Source organism: Chionomys nivalis, chromosome 7 (assembly GCF_950005125.1).
Source record: "Chionomys nivalis chromosome 7, mChiNiv1.1, whole genome shotgun sequence".
Classification (NCBI taxonomy): Eukaryota; Metazoa; Chordata; class Mammalia; order Rodentia; family Cricetidae; genus Chionomys; species Chionomys nivalis.
In genome coordinates, this window is record NC_080092.1 from 43,760,967 (window position 1) to 43,784,725 (window position 23,759).

The 23,759-nt window shown below is 44.8% G+C and overlaps 1 protein-coding gene across 5 annotated transcripts in view; it reads left to right on the forward strand.

Moving 5' to 3' along the window:
- The first annotated feature begins 2,270 nt into the window (after positions 1 to 2,270).
- The window catches only part of Specc1 (sperm antigen with calponin homology and coiled-coil domains 1), a 267,349-nt gene continuing 245,860 nt past the window's right edge, over positions 2,271 to 23,759 (forward strand). For 2 of the 5 annotated variants that reach the window (XM_057773387.1, XM_057773395.1), the window contains exon 1: positions 2,275 to 2,372. The gene's annotated coding sequence lies outside the window, so the exon portion shown is untranslated. Of the gene's footprint in view, positions 2,373 to 11,377; positions 11,395 to 23,759 lie in introns of those variants that run through there. The other 3 variants (XM_057773390.1, XM_057773388.1, XM_057773392.1) reach the window with 3 other exon arrangements.

Sequence of the window (23,759 nt, forward strand, 5' to 3'; positions counted from 1 at the left end):
TTCGTTTTCTGCGGAAACAAAAACATAACCTTTTCTCCAATGCAACATATTTTTGACTTTAATTCTGAAGTTAAGACATTTTAAAAATATCTAGGTTGGTTTAATTCAGCAGTCTCTTCCACAATTCAATGTCTCTCAGCAGTTATTGTTTTCTGTTTATTAGTATTCAAAAGATTCAAAATCAACAAGACACCATATAAGATCCAGACTCTCTGTATATTTTCCATCTTTACATGACTTACCATTTTATATTATTTTCTCTTTAAAGACTTTATCTTATTATTTATAAACTATTTTTATGACTGTTTATATCCATTTTTATTTTTTAAAAACCTACACATTTTAAAACATATCATACCTTTTCTAGTGTTTTTCTGTGTCTGGATCTGGCTTTACTAAGCATCTGCAGCATTCCCTGATTGCCTGAGATAAATCTTCGACTGCTGTATCAGCTGCTGTGTGGCTCAACTTAGTGTGTGGTGTTCGTGGTTGTCTCCAGCCCACAGCCAAGAGCCTTTTAGATACTGGTTCATTTTGGGTGTGGTCTCAGACTGCAGTTTGCTATCCTTACTGTGAGTTTATCCCCAAATACATAAACCTTTGTTATACTCCATTCCTGGCTCTTGTGGAACTTTTTGGTACACCCACAGTAGCTGGTAGCCAAGTCTCTGTATACTACAGAGCCCACCAGAGAGATTGTGGTTTCCAGGAAGCCATGTTTGACTGTGTGTTCTGAACTTTTTTTTTCAAGACAGGTTTCTCTGTAGCTTTGGAGCCTGTCCTGGAACTAGCTCTTGTAGACCAGGCTGGCCTCAAACTCACAGAGATTTGCCTGCCTCTGCCTCGCGAGTGCTCAGATTAAGCTTTTTCACTATCTGTCTCCTTCCTGTTTATTTTATTTCCATTAAAAAAAACTTTGTGTGTGCTGGGCATGGAGGTGCACTGCCTTTAATCCCAGCTCTTGGGAAGCAGAGGTAAACTGAGCTCTGTGAGTTCAAGGACAGTCTGGTCTTTGAGCGAGTTTCAGCCTGTCCTTCAAAGAGATTCTTTTCATAAACACTTTTAACATGCTGGAGTTGCTCTCATCCTAAAAACAAAGCAAAACATCAACAAAGGCCAGCCCAACACAGAAAGCCCGCCTTCAACAGCATTTCCTAGTCCCAGGACCTCTCCTCTGCTCCCCTCCGCATCCGAAAAGACTTGGCTGGGTTTTGTTCTCACTACCTCAAGTATGACTCACAAGCCTGCCATCTGCCCATGCATATTTAACAGTCTTAGATGACTTTTATGTTAATAAATACAGAAGATGTCTTCAGCTCATGGACACAGGGTCCACCTCGGGAGAAGCAGGCTGAGGGAAGTGACAATCCTCTATGTGGTCTTGACCTTGTTCAATTCCAGGGTCTCAGAGACATCCTAGATATGTTGAGGGAGGAGGGCTAAAATGAGGGGGAGGTTTGGACTGGAACATAAGTGGTCCCCGCAGTGTATCTGCGGGAGAGAGAGGGAGGCAGGGAGGGAGAGGGTGGTGGGGAGCAGTCAATGCCAATGAGTCATGGAGTCCTTTGAAGGGAACAAGGGAAGCCTAATCAAGTTCTCAAACTTCAGTCTACTTCAAAACTATGTCAAAGGTTTGTAAGTTAAGTAAGCAAATTATTGGATCCCAGTCTCAGATTTTTTTTTAAAAAGAAATACAATAAATAAACAAAACCAAATAGCGCTGTGAATGTTGCTCAGGGGTAGACCACCTATCTAGCATGTATGAGGCCTTAGTTTCCATTCCCAGCTCCGCAAAAACTGACCCGAACCAAAACCTAACAGACTGTGGGATTAAGACTTTGTCTTTTGATCAAGCTCCTATAAGACGCTGATGGTGTTGGTTCAAATCCCCGCTTTAAGAACAATGGTCTCAAGGGTGGAGAGGGCCTCCTTCCCTCCTTCCCTCTCTCCCCCCCTCCTCTCTGTCTCTCTGTCTCTCTCTCTCTCTCTCTGTCTCTCTCTCTCTGTCTCTCTCTCTCTCTCTCTCTCTCTCTCTCTCTCTCTCTCTCTCTCTCTCTCTCTCTCTCCTCTCTCCGCCCGCCCTCCGCCCCTCGGTGAGATGCTCCATCATCGAGGGTCCATCAGTGGAGGTTGAGCCGGTGAGAACACATGGGATGCTGCAGGAAAGACCCCCCCACCGAGGACCGCCGAGGCTCGTGGACTACATCTCCCAGGAAGCCTCGCGCCGGCACGCGCGCTCCCCCTGGAGGGGTCCATCAGGAATGCGCCGGCGGGCTCCCTGGGACCTTCCCAGTAGCATCCGTGAGCGCGGAAAGCCGCTGCTGCTGTGGGCTGCGGTGGCTCGGGAGTCCGGTGCGAGTGAACCACAGCGGGTGAGTTGGGGTATGGGCCGCCCGCTCCTCTGTTCCTGAACTGCCTTGTCTCAGGTCTAGCGGGCAAGACGCGGGTGCAGGAGTCCTAGCTCGAAGATGCGGGGTGCCCCTCTGGAAAGACGCGCTGCGGTCCTGGGTACCCGGGTGGCGGGCAGCGCCGGGATCGCGCTGCAGGTGGGGACCGCAGGTGGCCGGCCCTCCCTTCCGTTTTGGCGCAGTATCCTGGCACGGGGGCCAGGTGGCTCGGACAGCTGTGGCCCTGGGGAGTCCCCCGCCTCCGGGACAAGTGCGTGCGTGCCGGCGGGACACTGGTGTCCCCGAGTGCGCTTCCATAGAGCCGCTGCGACCTGCTCAGGTGATTGCCTAGAGCTCGGGCTGCGGGTCTCTAGGACGCCTGGGAGCGCAGGGAACTGTGTGGATGCTGGTGCGTGTCCCCGCAGTATGCAGTCTGGCGCGAGCGCAACAGTGCCGGTCTCTTTTTCTTAATACCCACGGAACAAAATTAGTTTTATATGCTTATTTATTTTTTTAAACAAGTTTGACTCTGGATATATTGGTTTGATTTTTGTGGGAGCTTCATAAGCCAAGACGCAAGTTTATATAATAAGCAGTATACGCTTTGAAAAAAAAATCCCATGAAGGTGCTCTTCCTTGCCCTCTATCGGATGAATTATGTCGGACTGGTTGACATGGGTATCCATTAGTAACTGCGGTGGCTGGAGGCAAGAGATAAAGTGTTTTTGAGTGAAGTCACGACCGAACCCTTCTCATCAATTTTTGGTTTCATAAGATTTGGTTATCTGGTTTCAAACACTGTTTATTCAACCTTTAAGACGGAGATGGAGGGTGGGGGCAGAGGTTTGTCAATTCTAATTCCCTAGTCTAAGGGAAATAGTTTTGCATGATTAACTCAAGTCATCAAGTTTGTTGATTATTTTGATGCAGGGTCTCTCTAATTATCTCTGGATGGCCTAGGTCTCACACTGCAGTTATTTGTTTTTGTTTTCGAGAAAGTGTCTCCTTAGGAAGTTCTGACTGGTTTGGAATTGCTATGTGGCCCAGACTGGACTTGAACGTGCCCCCTCCTTCCACTTCCTGAGCGCTGGGACTCCAGGAGTGAGCCACCACACTTGACCAAAGAGGGCATTTTTAGAGCTGGCACGGTGGCCTCTCTCAAGCCTGCTTCGGTTTTAGTGCTAGTTTTAAAGTTGGTGTGTGGTTGGGCCAGGTGGATAACGTTCTTGTTTCTTAAGAAGCATCATAGGGCATTTTTTTTTGTCTTGTTTGGTTTTAGAGAAGTGTGTCCCCCTGTCTTTTCTGTAAGTGTACTCTATTGTATTAAAGTGTTTTCTATTCATTCCTGATTCATACCCCATGCTTTTGTACAGCATGTATTGATATGACCATGTAAGATTTCCTTCTTAAAAAAAAAATCTCCAATGCATTATTATTTTGCTGGATATTCTCACTAGAACCCTGTAATTCTGACTCTTTGGAGCTATGTATAGTAGCTCATGCCTGTAATCCCAGCACTTCAGACTGAGGCAAGAAGAATGAGTTTGAGGCCAGCTTGGGCTACATGGCAAGACCCTGTCTCAAAAAAATGATAATAACAACCAAACAAAAAACTGAAGACAAACAGAAAAACCCAACAACCATCCCCCCAACAACAATAAAACACCACCTTGAATGCGTGTTTGGCTTGTTTGCTAGATCGGAAAGCTGACATTTTCCTTAGGGGTAGGTAGGTGGCATTGCTATGAACGTTCCTCCTGCCGTGTAATTATGTTTGTGCTGTTCACACCGATCCGGCTGGGGACTTCCTATCATTTTCTTTCGACAGGGTTTCTCTGTGGTTTTGGAGCCTGTCCTGGAATTAGCTCTTGTAGACCAGGCTGGTCTCAAACTCACAGAGATCCGCCTGCCTCTGCCTCCCAAGTGCTGGGATTAAAGGCGTGCGCCACCGCCATCCTGCTTCTATCATTTTCTTTGTAACAGAAGAATGATCTGTTCCTTGAAGTCTGGCACGAACTGCCTGTAGACCGCCTGGGCTGCCACTGGGTGCTTTAGGAAGCTGATACCGCCCATAACCATTGATTATTCACAGTTGGCCTGTTGCTTCAGTCATTTTAATACCCTTCATTGTCTCAGGAAACCTTTAGTATTATTGATAATCAATACATGTTAGCATCTGGTACCTATTCACTTTGAGAAGGTAAACTCATGTATATATGATATTATTATTCTTATTAATGCTAATGCTTTGAGGCTTCTCTTGTTCTTCCTCTTGCTAGTATGTGTTAATTGTGTAAAACAATGGCTTTCATACATTTTCACACATGTATATCATGTACTTTGATCATGCCCACCTTTTCTTCTTTTTACTGGTCAGGCTTATGTATAATGCTTCTTTTCTTGATCACTTCAAAGAATTGAGTTTTGGATTTACTGATTAATGATATTGATTTTTATCTTCCTACATTGCTAATTTCTGTCATTAAACTTTATGCTTCTTTCTATTTATTTGAATTTATTGTGTTCAAGCTCTGGTCCTTTTGGGCTGAAAATATGATTCCTTTATTTAATCATTTGGCTCTTGTGCTGAGCAGGTCTAAGATGTCCAGTTTCACCCTGTGGCCTGAGCTGTGTTTTCTTCACCTGAACCCTTGGGTTCGCATTGCTGCAGCTCTGGTCTTGTAAGTCAGTTCACCAAGGCTTGCGTTATCTACCTGTCTGTCACTCTCCACATTCTCCATTCCGTTTCCTGTCACAGACCGTCTTCTTAGGACTATTTTCCTTTTCCTCTAAGTACACTTTTTAAAATCTTGTTCAGTCATGATAAACTGTGTTGATGATCTCTGAGAATACCTTTATTTTGTGTGCATTCTTGGTCTTGGGTTTTCCCATGTTTCTTTTTTTTTTCTTTCTTTTTTTTTTTTTTTTTCCGAGACAGGGTTTCTCTGGCTTTGGAGCCTGTCCTGGAACTAGCTCTTGTAGACCAGGCTGGCCTCGAACTCCCAGAGATCCGCCTGCCTCTGCCTCTGCCTCCCGAGTGCTGGGATTAAAGGCGTGCGCCACCACCGCCCGGCTTCCCCATGTTTCTTTATTTAAACTAATTCCAAGAGTGTGTGTGTGTGTGTGTGTGTGCCTGTGCGACTTGTGTACGTGTTACCATTTTTGAAAGATTTTGTAGCTGGGAGATTTGGGGATCTCCAGGCTACCATATCAGTGAAGGGAAAGGAGGCAAAAAGATACATTTTGTGGTGTAGTGAACTGGGAGTTTGTGATCTTTAACCTATTTTTAGGCACCTGCTTTGCCCGTATGACATTGTCGCCCACCCGTCTTGAAAATGAAACTGGAAGCACATACCTCTCCCCAGACCCCAGGATTGTCACTCTTTCTGTCTCTGTGTCCAGGCTTCGGTATTTCACATGATAGCTGGTTTTCAGGGACAGCAGTATTTTATTTTAACATGATTTCCTAAGGACTCCATGTTGTATCACGTGCCTGTCGCGGTTTCCTTCCTTTTGCAGGTTAATGTTCTGTTCTCTGTGTACGCCCACGGCGCTCATCTTCTGGTCATCTCTCTGCTCTTGTCGGTGGATACATGCTGTGTTCACATTTCAGGGACTGTCAGTGACCATGGGAGCACAGTCTCTTCAAGAATCTGTTTTCAGTTCTTTTTTTTTTTTAATTTCTATTTTCTTATTTATTTATTTATTTATTTATTTATTTATTTATTTATTTATTATGTGTACACTATTCTGTCTGTGTAAATGTCTGCAGGCCAGAAGATGGCACCAGACCTCATTACAGATGGTTGTGAGACACCATGTGGTTGCTGGGAATTGAACTCAGGACCTTTGGAAGAGCAGGCAATGCTCTTAACCACTGAGCCATCTCTCCAGCCCCTGTTTTCAGTTCTTTTGAGAAATGAATACATGTAGAAGTTGGAATAACTAGCTTATGCACTAATTGGTTTTTTTTGGGGGGCGGGGAATTCACCAAACTTTTCCATAAATTGTTCCTTTTACCTTCTTGTGACTCTCATGTCCTTCCTCTCTTGACATAGCCGTCTTGACAGATACATATTTTTACTTTTCAACAGGCAGCTTTTGCCTTATATTTTATTCATTTCTTTTGTGTGTGTACATATTTGTGTGCGTAGGTGTGTGTGTGTGTGTGTGTGTGTGTGTGTGTGTGTGAGACTGTGTGACTGTGGATGCTCATGTGGAAGCCGGAGGACAGCTAGTGAGAATTAGTTGCCTGCCTCTGTCACGTGTGTCCCAGGGAGGTGACTCGGGTCAGCAGGCTTAGCTGCAGGTGCCTTTACTCACTGAGCCATCTCCCTGGGCTCTGCTCTAAGCCCCCAGTGTTTATTTAGACTGTTGATACTTTGGGCTTACTGCTACTGTCTTATTTTTTCTGTTCTTTATTCTTGTTTATTGCTAGTCTCCACTCCCCCCCCCACTTTTTGTTTGATTGCGGTTTTGTTTGTTTTTATTTTATTTTGAGGCAGAACCTCACTATGTTGTGAACCTCGCGGAGATCCATAAATACTGGGATTCAAGTACATGTACACCACACCTGGCTGGATTGAGTTCTAGTCCATTTTTATCTGACTCAAGACTAGAAAGTTAAATATATTTTTCTACTCTATATACGGTTACATACCCATATATTTTGTGACAGCTGCTCTTTGGGATGCAAACATAAAGGCATGCAAACTATAAATGTATAGATCAATGAATTTTAATAACCAGAACCAGCCCTTGAATCAGAAATGACTTTCTCTGTGCCCTGAGTCTTCCTCATTCCATGATCACTTCGGGGTAAAGGAGGTGCAGCTTCCCACAGCATCTCAGCAGCCCGAGGAATTCTAGAGTTAGAGACCTGAACTCAGGTTCACATCTGCATTTGTGGTTTTGATACTAAAAAATAATTTCAGGACTAGCCTTGGATATTTTATTAAAGATGCTTTATATGGGCTTAGGCATGAGAAATAGGAAAGTGAGACACAACCAGGTCTGGCTGTGGCTTCAGGGAGCAGAGAGCCTGCTCACCGTTTTTTAGTCATAGCTAGGATTTTGATGGGTTTGCAGTTTCTGTCCTATCACTGTGTGGTTCCTGGGGGGAACCTGACAGGATTACAGTTGATGAGGTTAAAGTCTAGTCCACTGGGATGCAGGAAGGCAAGATGTCTTCACATAAACAAGGTGAAATCTTGTTTGAGAGCCTTCGGCGGTGGCTGGGGAGGTGATGCCCTACCCAGTGCCCTATGCATTCGGGCCTCAGCCTTTGGCAGCCTTTACCACAGGTGTCGGGCTTTGTGTGGGGATTCTTGCTTCTCAGCTGCCGAGGGTTTTTTTTTTATTCTGGCTCCAAGGTGACAAACTCCTTCCTTATGACCTCAGGCAGCTCATCACAAAGGGTACCCACCGTTTTGATTTCTAATACGTCGTCGAGTTTTGCCTGCTCTTCCATTTTGTGTTAATGGAAACAGATCGTCTGAGTTCTTCTGTGCCTGACTGCTTCCCACCAGTATTACCCTTTGGGGGGATTGCCCATGTTCTTTAGAGAAATTGAGGTTTGTTTGTTCTTATTGCTGTTATACTGCTGCATTGACTTTTCCTAGAGAGACTCAAAAATATATTCACCCTAGACAGGGCCCCAGCGATGGACCACAGTGTAACTCTGCTAGAAGTCCCCTTGGGGAACCAGTGAGTTTGTCTTGCTTCCTTATAGTGAGGGGTTACTTACAGGCGTGTAGGTGCCACCAAAGCACTTGGACCACACTAACCTCATGGATGCTGCCTGACAGATCCCCAATTTCAACTTAGCTTCCACTTGACAATCATTGCAGCAGGAGGAGGGCAGGAAGGAGGGATAGCTGAACTTCTCAGAGAGGGTCCATGACCTTCCCTTCCTCCATCCAAACAGAATCTGAAGATTTCCATTACTGTTACCATAGACCTGGCTGTTCCTGTACTATTTTGCTCAGATGTTGCCATGGCTACCAGGACATGTTATTCTCTGTACATAGAAGAAAAAGGCCTACTACACATATGCAACACGTCTGTAAAATAAATATTCATTTTTTTTTACCATGATTGATGGTGGTTGTTTGTAGTTTTGGATGATTATAAACATGATGCTATGAACATTCCAATACTTGCTCTGTTGGATGCATACATGGATTTCTGTTGAGCACTAATGAATCTAGGAGTCTAACTGTTCAGTGTGAATATGCCCGGTCAGTGCCCCCACCCATCCTCATCCCTTATCACACTAACCAAGCCCTCCAGGGTTGGGACTCCAGTACTGCTGGCCTAATACTGTCAGAGTTCAACAGTGGTTGTGGCCAAAACATAGGTGAACATGCTTATGTCTTTGCCCAGTGTCAGAATTTATTGAATAACAATAAATTTCATGGTATGGCAGTTTCACTAGCAGGAGTATGCCAGATACACTTTTCTGATAGCCCTGGCTGAGCCAGGTTCTTTATTTCCATTCTTTAAAAAAAATACTTTTTGTTACATTTTATTTATTTGTGTGACGTGTGTGAAGGTCACAGAACATCTTGTGAGAGTCAGCTCTCTCCTGCTACCGTTTATGTCCTTGAGATCAAGCTCAGATGGTCAGGCTTAGTGACAAGCACTTTTACCCAGTAAGCCCTATTATCGCTGGCCCTCATCTTTTTTTTTTTTAATTACTTTTGTTTTGGGAAAAGATCTTCACCAACCCCATATAGGACAGAGGGATGATCTCTAAAATATAAAAAGAACTCAAGAAATTGGTCATCAAAAGAAGAAATCATCCAATAAAAAAATGGGGTACAGACCTGAACAGAGAACTCTCAACAGAGGAGTCTAAAATGGCTGAAAGACACTAAAGGAAATGTTCAACATTGTTAGCCATCAGAGAAATGCAAATCAAAACAACTCTGAGATTCCATCTTACACCTGTAAGAATGGCCAAGATCAAAAACACTGATGACAACTTATATTGTAGAAGATGTGGGGAAAAGGGAACACTTCTGAATTGTTGGTAGGAATGCAAGCTTACAGCCCCTTTGGATGTCAGTGTGGCTATTTCTCAGAAAATTAGGAAACAACTTTCCTTAAGACCCATCAATACCACTTTTGGGGATATACCCAAAGAATGCTTAATCGTACCACAAGGACATGTGCTCAACTATGTTCATAGCAGCACTGTTTGTCATAGCCAAAACTTGGAAACAACCTAAATGCCTGTCAACTGAAGAATGGATAAGGAAAATGTGGTACATTTACACAATGGAGTACTACACAGCAGAAAAAAATAGTGACATCTTGAAATTTGCAGGCAAATGGATGAAGCTAGAAAACGTAATATTGAGTGAGGTAACCCAGACCCAGAAAGACAAAATCATATGTACCTACTCATAAGTGGCTTTTAGACATAAAACAAAGAAAAACCAGCCTACAATTAACAATTCCAGAGAACCTAAACAACAAAGAGGACCCTAAGAGAGACATACATGGATCTAATCTACATGGGAAGTAGAAAAAGACAAGATCTCCTGAGTAAATTAGGAGCGTGGGGACCATGGGAGAGGGTAGAAGGGGAGGGGAGAAGAAGGGACGGGAGTGGGGAAAAATATAGTTCAATAAAAACAATAAAAAAGTTAAAAAAGAACCTCCCAAAAATTACTTTTGTTTTATTTTATGTATATTGTTGTTTTACCTGCATGTATGTCTATGCATCTCATGCAAACTTGGTGCCCATGGAGGCCAGCAGAAGGTGTTGGCTCCACTGGACTGGAGGTACAGATGGTTGCAAGTCTCCATGTGGGCGCTGGGAATGAACCTTAGTCCCCTGGAAGAGCAACCAGTATTCTTAACTGCTGAGCCATCCCTCCAGCCCCCGAGCTGAAGCTCTGGGACAGTGAGGAGTCCTTTGTTGGACCCTTGATACACCCACTGAGTAGTCAGATGATGGGTCCGAAGGGAGCCATTGCTCTTACAGTGCTGGGTATGGTGGTGAGGCTGACATGGGATTGCCTGAGCCCCGTAAATTCAAGGCCAGTAGGTGCCACATAGATTTTTCTGCCCCCCAAATTCAAAACAACATCAACAAAATCCAAAACAAAGTCCCAGAACACATGTAGACACACAATCAAACAAAACAAAAATAGAACAGAAAAACCAACAGTGTGTGTGGGGATATAGCTCAGTGGTAGAGTACCTTGGGAAACCCTGGGTTCCCTCCCTAATGTGATAAATCAACCTCAAGCAAACCCCAAAGCAAAATGTGGTGACTCTTAGTGTTTGAGGTCTCATCTTTGAGGTTTTTTTAAAACCCCATTAATGAAAAGCCATTAATTTATTAATTATAGAAGCAGCTTAGATTTTAAGCCAGGCTGAGACCTCTTTGAAACGCTGTAAAAGGGTCCTGGTTTTTAGAGGGTTATATTGCTAACATAGTGTTTCCACGTCATTGCTTTCGCCTCTCAGGGCTCCTTTATTCTCCACACATTTGTGTGTGACTTGACTAGTTCTATGACCTTAGTGTACACACACACACACACACACACACACACACCCCACCTGATGCCGTCAGCTCTTCCTCTACATTCTGCTCATTTTCTTGTATGTTTAAAACAGCTTTTCTTCGAACTTTGAATTTCTCAGCAACCGCTAACTATACTCGCCGAGACAAATCTTCTTGGCAGCCCCTGAAATTATATAGGTATGTAAAGCAGGGCTCTCGTTGTCATCTGGTTTTCTGACAACAAAGAGAATATTCTTAGATTTTGGGACAGTGACTCTGGTAACCTTTGTGAACTGGCCAGTCTCGGCATTGCTGTCTTTGCCTTCCTTTCATGCTGACCCCATTTTCCTTCTCGGATTTTGGCTGCTTCCCGCTGGACTCATGTGGAATCTTGTTCCTTGTGCCTTGGTGCTGTTTTGAACCAGAGTGGAGAACACAGAGCCAAGATGTCTGGGGAAGAATTCAAGCGACAGCGCCTTATGTTTGAATGTGAGGATTCTTCTTTCCTGCCTGTTCCATTTGCTGTAGCCTTATCTCAAAATTGCTGACTTATCGTATGCTGTTGAGTGGGATTGCACTTGGGATGTCTGAACTGTGGGTGGCTCAAGCTATGGGGAAAGATTCTAACACCCCAGCAAGCTCAGCTGCTGTTTCCTGGGGACTGGGTGATTGGATTCTATCCTTGTCTCTTTCTATGCGTTCGGAGCCTGGCTGGTACTATTTCCCACGGCCTGAGCCTCCTCCCAAGCTCATGGTGTGGTTTGGTGGTTTGCTTGATGGTCTGGTTCTGAGTACTCTTGACATTGCTGGAATTCCTTAGGCATTTAAGTTGGCCACTGGCGCAGGTTCCTGTTTTCTAGGCTTATTATTGATTGAGTGTTTAAAAAATAATACTTCTGTTTTTCCAGGTAATGTGAAGCCACTTGAAAGGCAGAAGAATATGCTTGGTTCTTTTGTCTTGAATTTATTTCTCCTGTGAGCCAAGGCCACCTGCAGATTTGGTGATTCACCATAGCTCACAAGACTCAGAGTGGTTGTACTTTAGTTCAGTACAAGGTCACAAAGGAACCTTAAACGGGGAGCTATGTCTGGAGACCAGGGGCTAGTTCCCAAGAGTCTTCTCTCCATGGAAGAGGTGCTTAGCTCCCCCGCAAGGGGCTGTGAAGTTGTGTCTGCCGAGAGTCACTCCACACTCATTTTTAAGGGAGGGTTTTTCTGGGGATTGGTCATGTCAACACAACATATTCTAGCCCAGAAGAAAGCTGCATATCCAACATAAACCAGTGGTTACAAAAACTTGCCAGTGTTGTGGTTGAATGCCCCTTTAATCACCGCGAGGCAGAATTAGATGGATCTCTGTGAGTCTGAGGCCAGCCTGGTCTACATAGTGAGTTCCAGGCCAGCCTGAGCTAAATAGACAGACCTGTCTCAAAAAAACAAAAGCCTCTGAAACAAAACTCTTATGCTCTTACCAGATAGGATGGTGAGAACTGTACGTTTCCATAAACCATGCAAGGGTCTACTGTGCCTTTATTTCTTTATTTTTTAAATTGCATACAGTGTAATAAATTTCCACCCTGCACCCCATCCTAGTTTAAACCATGCTGCTTCCTTATCTCTCTTTGACTTTCATACCATTTCAGTTCCCTTACTCTTGCCACGTCCCCCCTTCAGGCCCCTTTATACTTTCCTGGATTTCACCCAACCTCCACTTGTTCCCGATAAGTATATAAAAACAAGAACCTAGGGTCCATCTATGAAAGAGGATACACAGTGTTTGCCTTTCTGTGCCTGAATCACCTCAATTAATATATTCTCTAGTTCCATCCACTTCCCTGCATGTTTTATAAGTGCCTTTTCCTTTACAGAGAGTAGAATCGCATTGCATATGTGTACCACAGTTTCATTATCTGTTCATCAGCTGGGGTCCCCTAGGCTGGGTCCACTTCCTAGTTGGTGTGACTAGAATGGCTGTGACACGCATGTGTCTTTGTGGTGGGATAGAGAGTTCTTAGGGTATATACCCAGGAGGTATAGCTGGGCTGTATGGTAGGTTTTAGTTTTAGAAGAGCTTTTATTTGATGAGTGTGTTTTGTCTGTACATATATCTATGCGCACCATGTGCGTGCCTGGTGCCCACAGAGACCAGATGAGAGTGTTGAGTTCCCTAGAATTAGAATTACTGGTGGTTGTGAGCCACCATGTAGACTTTGCGTATTGAACCCTGATCCTTTGGGGGAGCAACCGGTGTTCTTAACTGCTGAGCCTTTTTTCCAGCCCCTGGATTTTAGAGTTTTTTGTTTGTTTGTTTGTTTGGTGGGGGGAAGCCTCTGCTCAGGTTTTCACAGTGACCACACCAGCTAGCATTCCTACCAACAGTGAAGAAGGAAGGTTTCTCATTTTCCTACACTCTCGGCATCATCTGTTGTTTCTTTTCTTTGATGATACCAACTTCGTCTTTTAAGGATCCTTTAAAGGACAGCAGGCTTGGGCCCTACTGTGTTAACTTTTCTGCAAAAATTCGCTCCTATTTTCTTCAAAGAAACATGGAGACCACATGCTTGGAAATGAATTCTGGCAGACGATCAAGTGTTTTTCACCCGCTCTGAGAAAAACGTTAGTAACTCTTTAGGTGTAAACACTAATACTTGTAAATCTTAGTGCCTGCGTTGGGGAGAAACTCTGCTGGAACACTTACCTCTCATGTGTGAGGAACTGTGTTTGATCCCCAGCACCTAAGAAAAGCAAAGCAAGACATGAGCTGATTAAAAAATGATTTCTTGACTTGGGAAGAGATTCTATAGTGTGGCATGTGTTGTATGGAGCATACAAGAGCCAGCACTTAAAGCGATCTCTCCCTTTTTTACCTATGGTCTCTTTAAGAACCTCACCCAACACAGCATTCTGCAGCTTTGGTCATGTCTGTGCCATAGTTTGATTGTCCCCAGCCTTCATCATGGTCTCTACTCACCCACACTTTGGCACCTGTCTCTGGTCATGTGGCATCTCCCCTCTTTGCTTCTAGTTGTATTAGACCCATCGTATCTGATTGCCATCCACATTGGGAATCCTTGAGGACTGAGCAGCCATACCTGTTGAGGGCTGGACTGATCAGCTGAGGGCTTCCCTGTGGCCTTGATGTATGGAAGAAACATTCTCCAGTAATAGCCTGGGATTGGGGCTTTGGTACCTTTCCCTCAAGGCCCTGATGTACAGAGGAAGAACACTATTCCTTCTCTAAAACCAGGCACATGCTTGGCAAAGTCAGTACTGGCCTGGAGCCAGGGCCTTGGGGGAGCTGTGGCTTCAGACCTGGAGCCCTCAACTCTTTGGTTACCTGTCCCAAGGCTGCTTTGTTCTCAGTCTGTAATGTTCCTTGTGTGCCCCTTGCGCAACATTGTTTGATTAGCTTTCACTCTTGGCTCCATTGTTTGATCATTTCTGCTGACTCTGTCCCAGTTTTCCTCTGGAAATAGCGTACAAGATGTTGTACCTTCTTAAGCTTGCTTGGCATAGGCATAGCTTGTGCAAGACCTCCAAATTCCAAACTTATCCGTCTCCTTGTCTTTTATCCCCCGTCCTCTCTCTCAGGATCCTGTCACTGAAGAACAGTCTGCTGGTCCAGGTCACATACCTAGCTACACGCCCTGTGTCTCTGGCTTACAGTGGGTGCTTGATGTTAATTGACAGAACAGCTAAAAGGAAGCAGGAAGCAGTACCCTTCCCATTCTGTCCCTTGTTTACACCCGATTTTTACTTTGTGCTGAGGGTGTAGATTTAAAGCACCAAGCTGACATTGTCTGTGATGGTTGTCTGGGTTCTGTCTGCAGCAGATGTTATAATTAGATGTTTGAATGTGAAAGGCTTCTTAAGGTCATTTAACTTAAGTATGGGCTTAGATTGTCTAATCATAATTTTAAAAATCAGTGTATATTAATTGTACAGAGTAGTGGTTTTCTCCTCCTTCCCTCCCTCCATTTCTTTTTTGAGACAGGAGCTTGACATGTAGGCCTGGCTGGCCTGGAACTTGCTTTGGAAACTAGGCTGACTTTGAACTCATAGAGACCCAGCTTGCCTCTGCCTCTGGGATTAAAGTGCTCGTACTAAAGGGGTGCGCCACCACACACACCTCTGCCTCAGATTTACAGCGACCCTCTTCCCTCTGCTGAGTGCTTGGGTTATAGGTGGATGACATTACAACAGGCTAAAGTCAGGTTTTTTTTTTTTTTTTTTTTTTTTTTTTTTTTTTTTTTGAGCAGGGTTTTTTCTTGTGTAGTCCTGATTGTCCTAGAACTAGCTCTGTAGACCAGGCTGGGTTCGAACTCACAGAGATCCACCTGCCTCTACCTCCCAAGTGCTTGGATTAAAGGTGTGCACTACTATAATCCAGCTAAAGTAATTTTTTCCAAAGAATTTTTAAATTACATTTATTTGTGTGTGTATGTGTGTGTGTGTATCTGTGTCATGGCATGTGTGTAGAGATAAGAGGGTTCCTATCGGAGTTGGTTCTCTTATTGGACCATGTGGGTTCCAGAGATTGAGCTCAGGTTTCAGGCTTGCTGGCAAATTCCTCCACCTGCTAAGCTATCTTGTTGACTCACATAGCAGTTCTCATTGAGACATTTTCATGTATATAAAATACATAATTTGTTTGTTCATATTCTATTACTTTTTCTTATCCCCCCTTCACCCTGGTCCCCTTCTCCAACAGCCTCCTTTCTACTTAGGTGTCCCCTACCCCCCCGACCCAATTTGAGAGCAAGGATGAAACACTTGTTATCCTAAATTGGGCCTGCTTTACCGCACATGATGATGTCTGATCTTCCTTCACCTTTCCTTCCCTCCCTCCCTCCTTCCCTCCCTCCCTTCATTCTTCTTTCCTTCTTTTTTTCTTTCTTTTGTTTGTTTGTTTTTTGAGTCAGGGTTTCCCTGTGTAGCCCTGACTGTCCTGAAAGTTGCTTTGTAGATAAGGCTGGCCTCAAACTCAGAGATCTGCCTGCTTCTGTCTCCCGAGTGTTGGGATTAAAGGTATTCTCCACCATTGCTGAGCTGATGGTCTTGAATTTCATACATTTTCTTTCAAACAATAGGATTTCACTCTCCTCCCCCATACCACCTTTTAAAAAGTAACCAATTAGTACTCTGTTGTATGTATATACCACATTTGATGGATGCCCCTAGGCTGCATCTATGATTTGGCCACTGGGAATAGTGTCCCTGCTCACATCTGGGTACACAGATGTCTGTAATGAATGTAGATCCAGGAGCAGTATGGATGGGTCCTCTTGTAGTTCCTGAACCTCCTTGCTAATTTCCAAAGTGCTCTACCTTACACTTCAGTAACGGTCTGTGTGGGCTCACTTCCCCTCACATCTTTGCTGACGTTGGTTACTTTTTGTTTCTCTGATGATAGTCGTTCTTATTGGGATGAGATGAAATTTCAATATAGGTTTTATTTGCATTTTTCTCAGGGCTAAAGTTAGTAAACATGGCCAGACAAGATGGCTCAGCAGGTAAAGGGGCTTGCTGCAGAAGCCTGATGACTGAGTTTGATTCCCAAGAACTCACAAAGAAGGGGAAGATGAACTCCACAGTTGTCCTCTGATATGTGGATTGTGCACACATATGCCCCCATCATACAAACACTTTCTCACAATAATAATGAATAAAATACAAGTTCTAAGCGTTTTGGAAGATGATGAACATTTTCTCTGTATTTATTGGTGTTGTGTACTTACTCTCTTGAATTCAAAAATGTCTGTTTAATTAGTTTACCCACTTACTGATTGGATTATTCATACTTCTGGGCATTCTCTATACCTAATATATAGGCTACATTTCTATTATATATGTTCTGGAAGTGTAGAAAAGACATCCTTTGACCTATAGTACTGAGATACCAGCTATCCATGTCTAGAAGTGTAAAACTAGGTCTCTTTCTATCACTCTGTACAAAAGTCAACTCAGAATGGACCAAAATCACTAATGTAAACTTTTTTTTTTTTTTTTAATTTTAGACAGGGTCTCATTATGTAGTCCTGGCTGGCCTGAAACTTGCTGTTTAGACCAGGCTGGTCTCCACTCACAGAGATCCATCCACCTGCCTTTGCCTCTCAAGTGCTGGGATTAAAGGCGTGCGCCATTATCCAGGCCTTCAAGACTTTCTAAACAGGTCTCTAACAGCCCAAGAGCTGACAAATGCAATTGCGTCAAATTAAAATGTTTAGCTGGGCTTGGTGACACATGCTTTTAATAGGAGGCAGAGGCAAACAGATCTCTTCGAGTTCAAGGCCAACTTGGTCTACATAGCAAGTTCTAGGATAGCCAGGGCTACATACATACATACCCTTTCTCAAACACACACACACACACACACACACACACACACACACACACACACACACCTACCTGCTACCACCAAAAAGTAAACTGTTCCTGCACAGCAGAAGAATTAACAGAGTGAAGAGTCAGCCTACAGAATAGGAGGAAGTCTTTGTCATCTGACCTCTGATGGGATTAATATCAGCTTGACTTCCTGTCTCACTGTTCCTGGTGTTTAGTTATAGACTGTCCCACCGGGATTTGAGACTGCAGACATGGTGAACTGAGTGAATCCTATTCTTGGTCTCAGCAGTTCCCCCCTTTTGTTTTGCTAGTTCCTTATTTATTGATTCATATGCTCATTCATTTTATTTCATTTTATCCATCTGCCCATCCTTGTTCCCACTCCAGCCAACATTCTAATGTGTTTCATGTTTCATGTATACATTTTTCTTGCTTATATACTTAAAATAAGTTTTTTTTTGGGGGGGGGGGTTGAGACAGGTTTTCTCTGCAAACTCCTGGCTGTCCTTGAGCTTGCTCTGTAGACCAGGTTGGCCTCGAATTTACAGAGCTCTGTCTGCCTCTGCCTCCTGAGTGCTGGGATTAAAGGTGTGCGCCACCACCACCTGGTTTAAAATAAGTAATATTTATGTGCACATGTTTTTATTTATTTTCATGCACACACACACACGCAAGATCTTACTATGTAGCTCATAGCTCAAGTTGATCTGAAATTGAAGTATGTCTCCCAGGCATGCCTTGACTTTAATCTTTCTGCCTCAGCATTCAAGGCCCAGGATTACAGGTATAATGCTGAAGACTCTTTCCCAGTTCTTCTAGCATTCCCCACCATGTCTGGTGTCACTCCCCACTCACCCTGTGGCTTTGGGATTGCCTGGTCTCTGTATCCATCACTGTGGATGGACATTCAGATCGATTCCTACTCCCAGGTACCACAGAGGATGCTGAGTGAAACTTACACTGTCCCCTTAGGGATCTGCGTGGGAACTGCTTTGGGAAAGAGCTGTGTTGCCTTGTCGTGGTATCTGCAGTGTACTCTTGTGTGTCCATAGATTCTGCATTCAGAGGCTCAACCAACTGTAGATGAAAGACAAAACCCAAACCCAAACAAACAAACAAACAACACCCCCAAATATTATCAACAACAACAACAAACCCCTAAGACATCCTATCTGTGTAGTTGTTCTTCCTTGGCATTATTCCCTAAACAGAATAATGTTTCCACAGCATTGCGTTATGCCAGGGGTGATCAGCAGTCTGACATAATTTTACATGAGGACTTGAGCATCTGTGAATCTTGGCATGTGTGTGGTGGGACAGGTGAGGAAGGGAGGGTCCCCTGTGGTGACTAAGGGATGACTGTGTTAATGTAGCCAGTTCTGACACCTTGTTCTCCAGATGGCCTGCACCATGCTGTCCGCCCCCCAGTTCTGACACCTTGTTCTCCAGATGGCCTGCACCATGCTACCTGTCCCCCAGTTCTGACACCTTGTTCTCCAGATGGCCCTCGCCATGTTATCTACCCCCCCAAAGCACACTTGGATTTTTCCTCCTCTTTTCTTGCTGCTAAGGTCAGGGTTATATACATACATACAAACATACATACATGCATACATACACACATGCACACACACATACACTGCTTTTGATGTTGAAGTATTTGCATATATAGGAGTTATCTTGGCGGCAGAAACAAAGTCTTGAAATTCATTTATGTTTCATGTGTACCATTTATTTACCGTCTGAAGGTAGTTTTCTACATTCTTAAGGCGTCTGTGTTTTGACTGTGATGTGCCATGCAAGATCCTCAGGCTTGGGATTTCCCATGTGTAGCATCATGTCAGCACTCAAAAAAAAAAAAAAGTTTGATGCTGGGTGTTGGTAGCACACATCTTTAATCCCAGCACTTGAATGTAGAAGCAGGCGAATCTGTGAGTTTGAGGCCAGCCGGGTCTACAGAGTGAGTTAGAGAACAGCCAGAGCACAGAAAAACCCTGTGTCAAAACAACACACACACACACACACACACACACACACACACACACACACACACACACAAAACCCCAAAACCTACCACCACCACCAACAACAAAAAACTCAAAAAACAAACAAACAACAACCATAAAACAACATAAAAAGAAGTAAAATGTCTGGATTTTTAAGGTTTGTATTAGGAGTTTAAACTCTATGATATTCTGCTAATGAATACATAATAAATTCTCCACTATGTGGTAGGTGCTGAGATGAACGTGAAAGATAAAACACAAATACTCTTAAGCTTAATGTCTGGGTCAGGAGACAGATGAGAGAACAGTTAGTTACAAAGAGGATGGCAAACCAGGACGGGGGACCACAAGGCTAGAAAGGTAGGCACTGTGAGCTGGGCGTGCCAGACAACACTTCTGAGTGTGGGGAGGAGCTTGTGGGGACAAAGCCAGGCCTTTTTTGTACTCCCCCCGCCCCCAAAGGCCCAGCTGGATGGTGAGCTCGGTGTCTCAGGGGTTTATGGTCTTGAGAAGGATTGGGATAAGATGCAACAGGGACAGTAAATTGTCAGGAAGCGGGAGTGTGACGGACAGCCCTGACTCGGGCACCTGATCCTTACACATCTGAGCCTGGGGATGACGGCTCCTTTGCTACTAAAATGTGTCAGAGCATAAGAAAACACTCAAGCATCGCAACTCATTCACAATAAAACGTAACCGTGGGAGGAAGAACAGAAGCCCACAAAAGTAAGGCGCAGGCAAACTTTCCATACTCTGTGTACACCCGGATCCTGAATAACAAACAGCAAAATGGGTTCATCAGGCTGTCAAAGGGTAAGAAGCCCGGACAACATAAATTGTAGGAATGCCAGAATATCTTAATGTTAGGATGCTTATTAGTTTACTACAGTGTCCTAATAAAGGGGGAAATTTCGTAATTATCTCCGGAGGTGCTGGAAGGTGCTGGGGAGAACTTGTTCTTCTCATTCGAGGCATCAGCTTGGAGTGTTCCCTGCCTTCTTACCTTTCATTTCTCATTATTTCCGTAACATTGCATTCTCTGTCCTTGTGCATTGTTCCCATTGCCTCCGTGTGGGCTAAGTTCTTCTCATCCCCCAGGTCTGGCAGTGCTGTGTTCTGGTGTTTCCATACAGAGTTTCAGTTAGCTCAGCGCCCAGCGTCTTCCCTCCGTAACAGCTCAGCCCCGCGGCAGGTCCTGGGGACACAGAGAAGATAGACAATGCACCAGTTCTGCACCCGCCGAGTCTCCCTCCTACCCGTTTCTCTCTCCCCCACTCTCCCTTTCCCCTTCTCCTCCTCACTTTCTCTGGTCCTCTCTCACTCTCTTCCTTTTTTTTCTTCCTCCCATCCTCTTCCCTCCCGACTACCCCTCTCTCTCTCTTTCCCACAAACATCATTCTGTAGCCTCCTTTGTCAGCTGCCTTTGGCCAGGCAGTGGGAGGGAGAGACCAGAACACTTCTTTCCTAATATTTGCTTTGGACAGTGGTGCTGGGGTGGTCCCAGCTGCAGCTGTTGGACCCTGGCATCATCTCCCCACCCCCTTTTTCTTTGAAACAGGGTCTCACTAAGTCCCAGCTGGCCTGGCATTCACTGTTTAGGCCGGGCTGCCCAGAACCTGCTTCTGCCTCCTTCATATATGGGCTGTCACACCCGGTCCTCTTGCCTTTTAACTTTGCCCTCTGGACATACAGATGGTAGAGGGATCCTGCTGTGACAAGTCTCTGGGCTGGCTCACCGTGCTGCTGGTCTTCTCAGCCCTTCCCCAACCTTGAGATTAGTCACTGTGTTAAGTTCCCTCTACTAAACTGCTTCTGCTGGATGGTGCTCAAGAGGGCAGCACTGGATGTTGCCTGCTGGATGGTGCTCAAGAGGACAGCACTGGATGTTGCCTGCTGGATGGTGCTCAAGAGGACAGCACTGGATGTTGCCTGCTGGATGGTGCTCAAGAGGACAGCACTGGATGTTGCCTGCTGGATGGTGCTCAAGAGGACAGCACTGGATGTTGCCTGCTGGATGGTGCTCAAGAGGACAGCACTGGATGTTGCCTGCTGTCATCAAAGCCCCTCCATCTGTACTCACACTCTCATGGGAAAAACAGACATTGGAATGACTATGCTTTGTGTCCATTCAGGGCGGCGGCTTCTTCTTTATGTGCATACATATATGGATGTATATGTAAATACACACACACACACACACAGAGAAAGAGAGAGAGAGAGAGAGAGAGAGAGAGAGAGAGAGACTAGAGTTCAACCTCATGTGTCATTCCTTGAATGCTGTCTACCTTATTACCTGCCCTCCACCCCAACTGTCCTAGACAAGGTCTCTCCCTGGCCCGAGGCTTTTTGATTAGACTAGGCTGACTGACTAGTAAGTGCTGGGAATCCTCCTGTCTCCATCTCCCCAACCCTAGAAATAACAAACATGTGCCACTGTGCCTGACATTAGAAAGAATCTGTTTTAGACTTAATTTCTTTTATGTGGATAGATGTTTCGCCTGTGTGTGTATATATGCATACCATGTGCATGCCTGGTGCCTGCAGAGGTCAGAAGAAGGCGTCGGATCCCCCTGGGACTGGAGTTATGATTGCGAGCCACCATTGCTGGGCCCTCGGCAAGAGCAATATGTTCTCTCAACCCCTGAGCCATCTCTCCAACCCCATGTTTTTGACTTTTTGTGGAGGTTTGAGAACCAAACTCATGTCTTCATGCTTGCACAGTGAGCATTTTACTGTCCGAATTATCTCCTCAGTTCTGTCCATCTGTCCGTCTGTCCGTCTGTCTGTCTGTCTGTCTGTCTGTCTGCCTGTCTCTCTCTCTCAGTAGACTTTACTTTGGGCGTGGGAATTGGCCAGGATGAGTCAGTCCAAATGTGGACACAGACATGTACAGTGAGATGATGAAGTGGTGAGGGAGAAGATGCTATTCACAGGAAAACAGGCATTAAAATGACTGTAGTTGTACCCACTCACTGGTCCCCCTTCTCTTCTTTTTCTTCTCTCTGTGTGTGTATGTGTGTATACATGTGACTTACATACATGCAAGCAATGAAAAGGGGCCTGGAAATTCCCTCATGGCTCGCAGAAGGAGCCAGCAGCAGCCTTCATGTCAGACTTCTGGCTTCTAGCGCTGAGAGAAAGGCATTTTCATAACCCTAGCCCCTAGGATTAGGGACTTTGCTATGGCAGCCCACCAAATGGATGCGTCCACGTCCCTCACCGCTCAGCCACTCATTGTCCCATCCCTGTAGATTTCTTTTCTCTGGACAGTTCCTATAAATGGAATCATGCTTGCGTTCTCATCTGACGGGTTTCTTCACTTGGTTGAATAATTTCAGGGTTTACCCGTGCTGTAGCATATAGCAGCATGCCATTGCTTCGTATGGAAAGGTAATAGTCTAACGTCTTCCCCTGAGCTGCAGCCCCAGCCCTTGCGTGTGGATACAACACATGTTCGTCCATCACCAGTTGGCAGGCATTAATATTACCACGGTCAGCGCTCATGTTCTCAGGTATACACGGATTCTCACGTTTCTGAGTTTCTACCTGGAAGTGGAGGGCCTGGGTCAGATGGGAACTCTTTTTAATTATTTGAAGACTGGCCGGGCACATTTTCAATGTGGCTGTATCGTTTCGCAGTCCCATTAGTAGTGAATGATGGCTCTGCTTTTTCCTTTTCCCTGCCTACATGGGTATGATCCGACATTTCTTGCTGTCCTGGAGGGTGTGCAATTCTGCAGTGCCTTGTGGTTTGCTGTTCTTTCCCTTCCTCCCTTATTTGCTAAAGAATTGCTGCACCTACCTAGGCTCTCAGAAACTGCAGACCCGGGGGCTGGAGAGATGGCTCAGTGGTTAAGAGGACTGGCTGTTCTTCCACAGGTCGTGAGTTCAATTCCCAGCAACCACATGGTGGCTCACAACCATCTGTAATGAGATCTGGTGCCCTCTTCTGGTGTGTCGGCATACATGGAGGAATGTTGTATACATAATAAATAAATCTTAAAAAAAAAAGAAACTGCATACCCCACCACAGGCTAAATGTTATAATCATTTTGTTTTCTTTCTTTCCTTTTTTAAAAAAAGTATTTATTTTTATTTTACATGCATGGGTGTTTTGCCTACATGTAAATGCACTGGATGTACACAGTACCCTAGGCGGCCAGAAGAGGGCATCAGATGCCCTGGAACTGGAGTTACAGATGGCTGTGAGCCTCTACTGGGTGCTGGGATCAGAACCCTGGTCCTCAGTAAGAGCAACAACGCTCTCAACCACTAAGCTATCTCTCCAGCCTCTTTATTTCTTTTTTTAAAAGATGGATTCTTATATAACTCAGGCTAGCCTCAAGCTCATGAAGCCAAGGCTGGCCTTGAACTCCTGTTCTTCTCTGCCTGTTGAATACTGAGGTTACAGGCACATGGGCCATGCTCAGCCTAAGCTATAAACTTTTCAACTCCTTTGAGAGACTCCGCTTTGAGGTGTGTGCTCTCAGATAAATGTCCTTT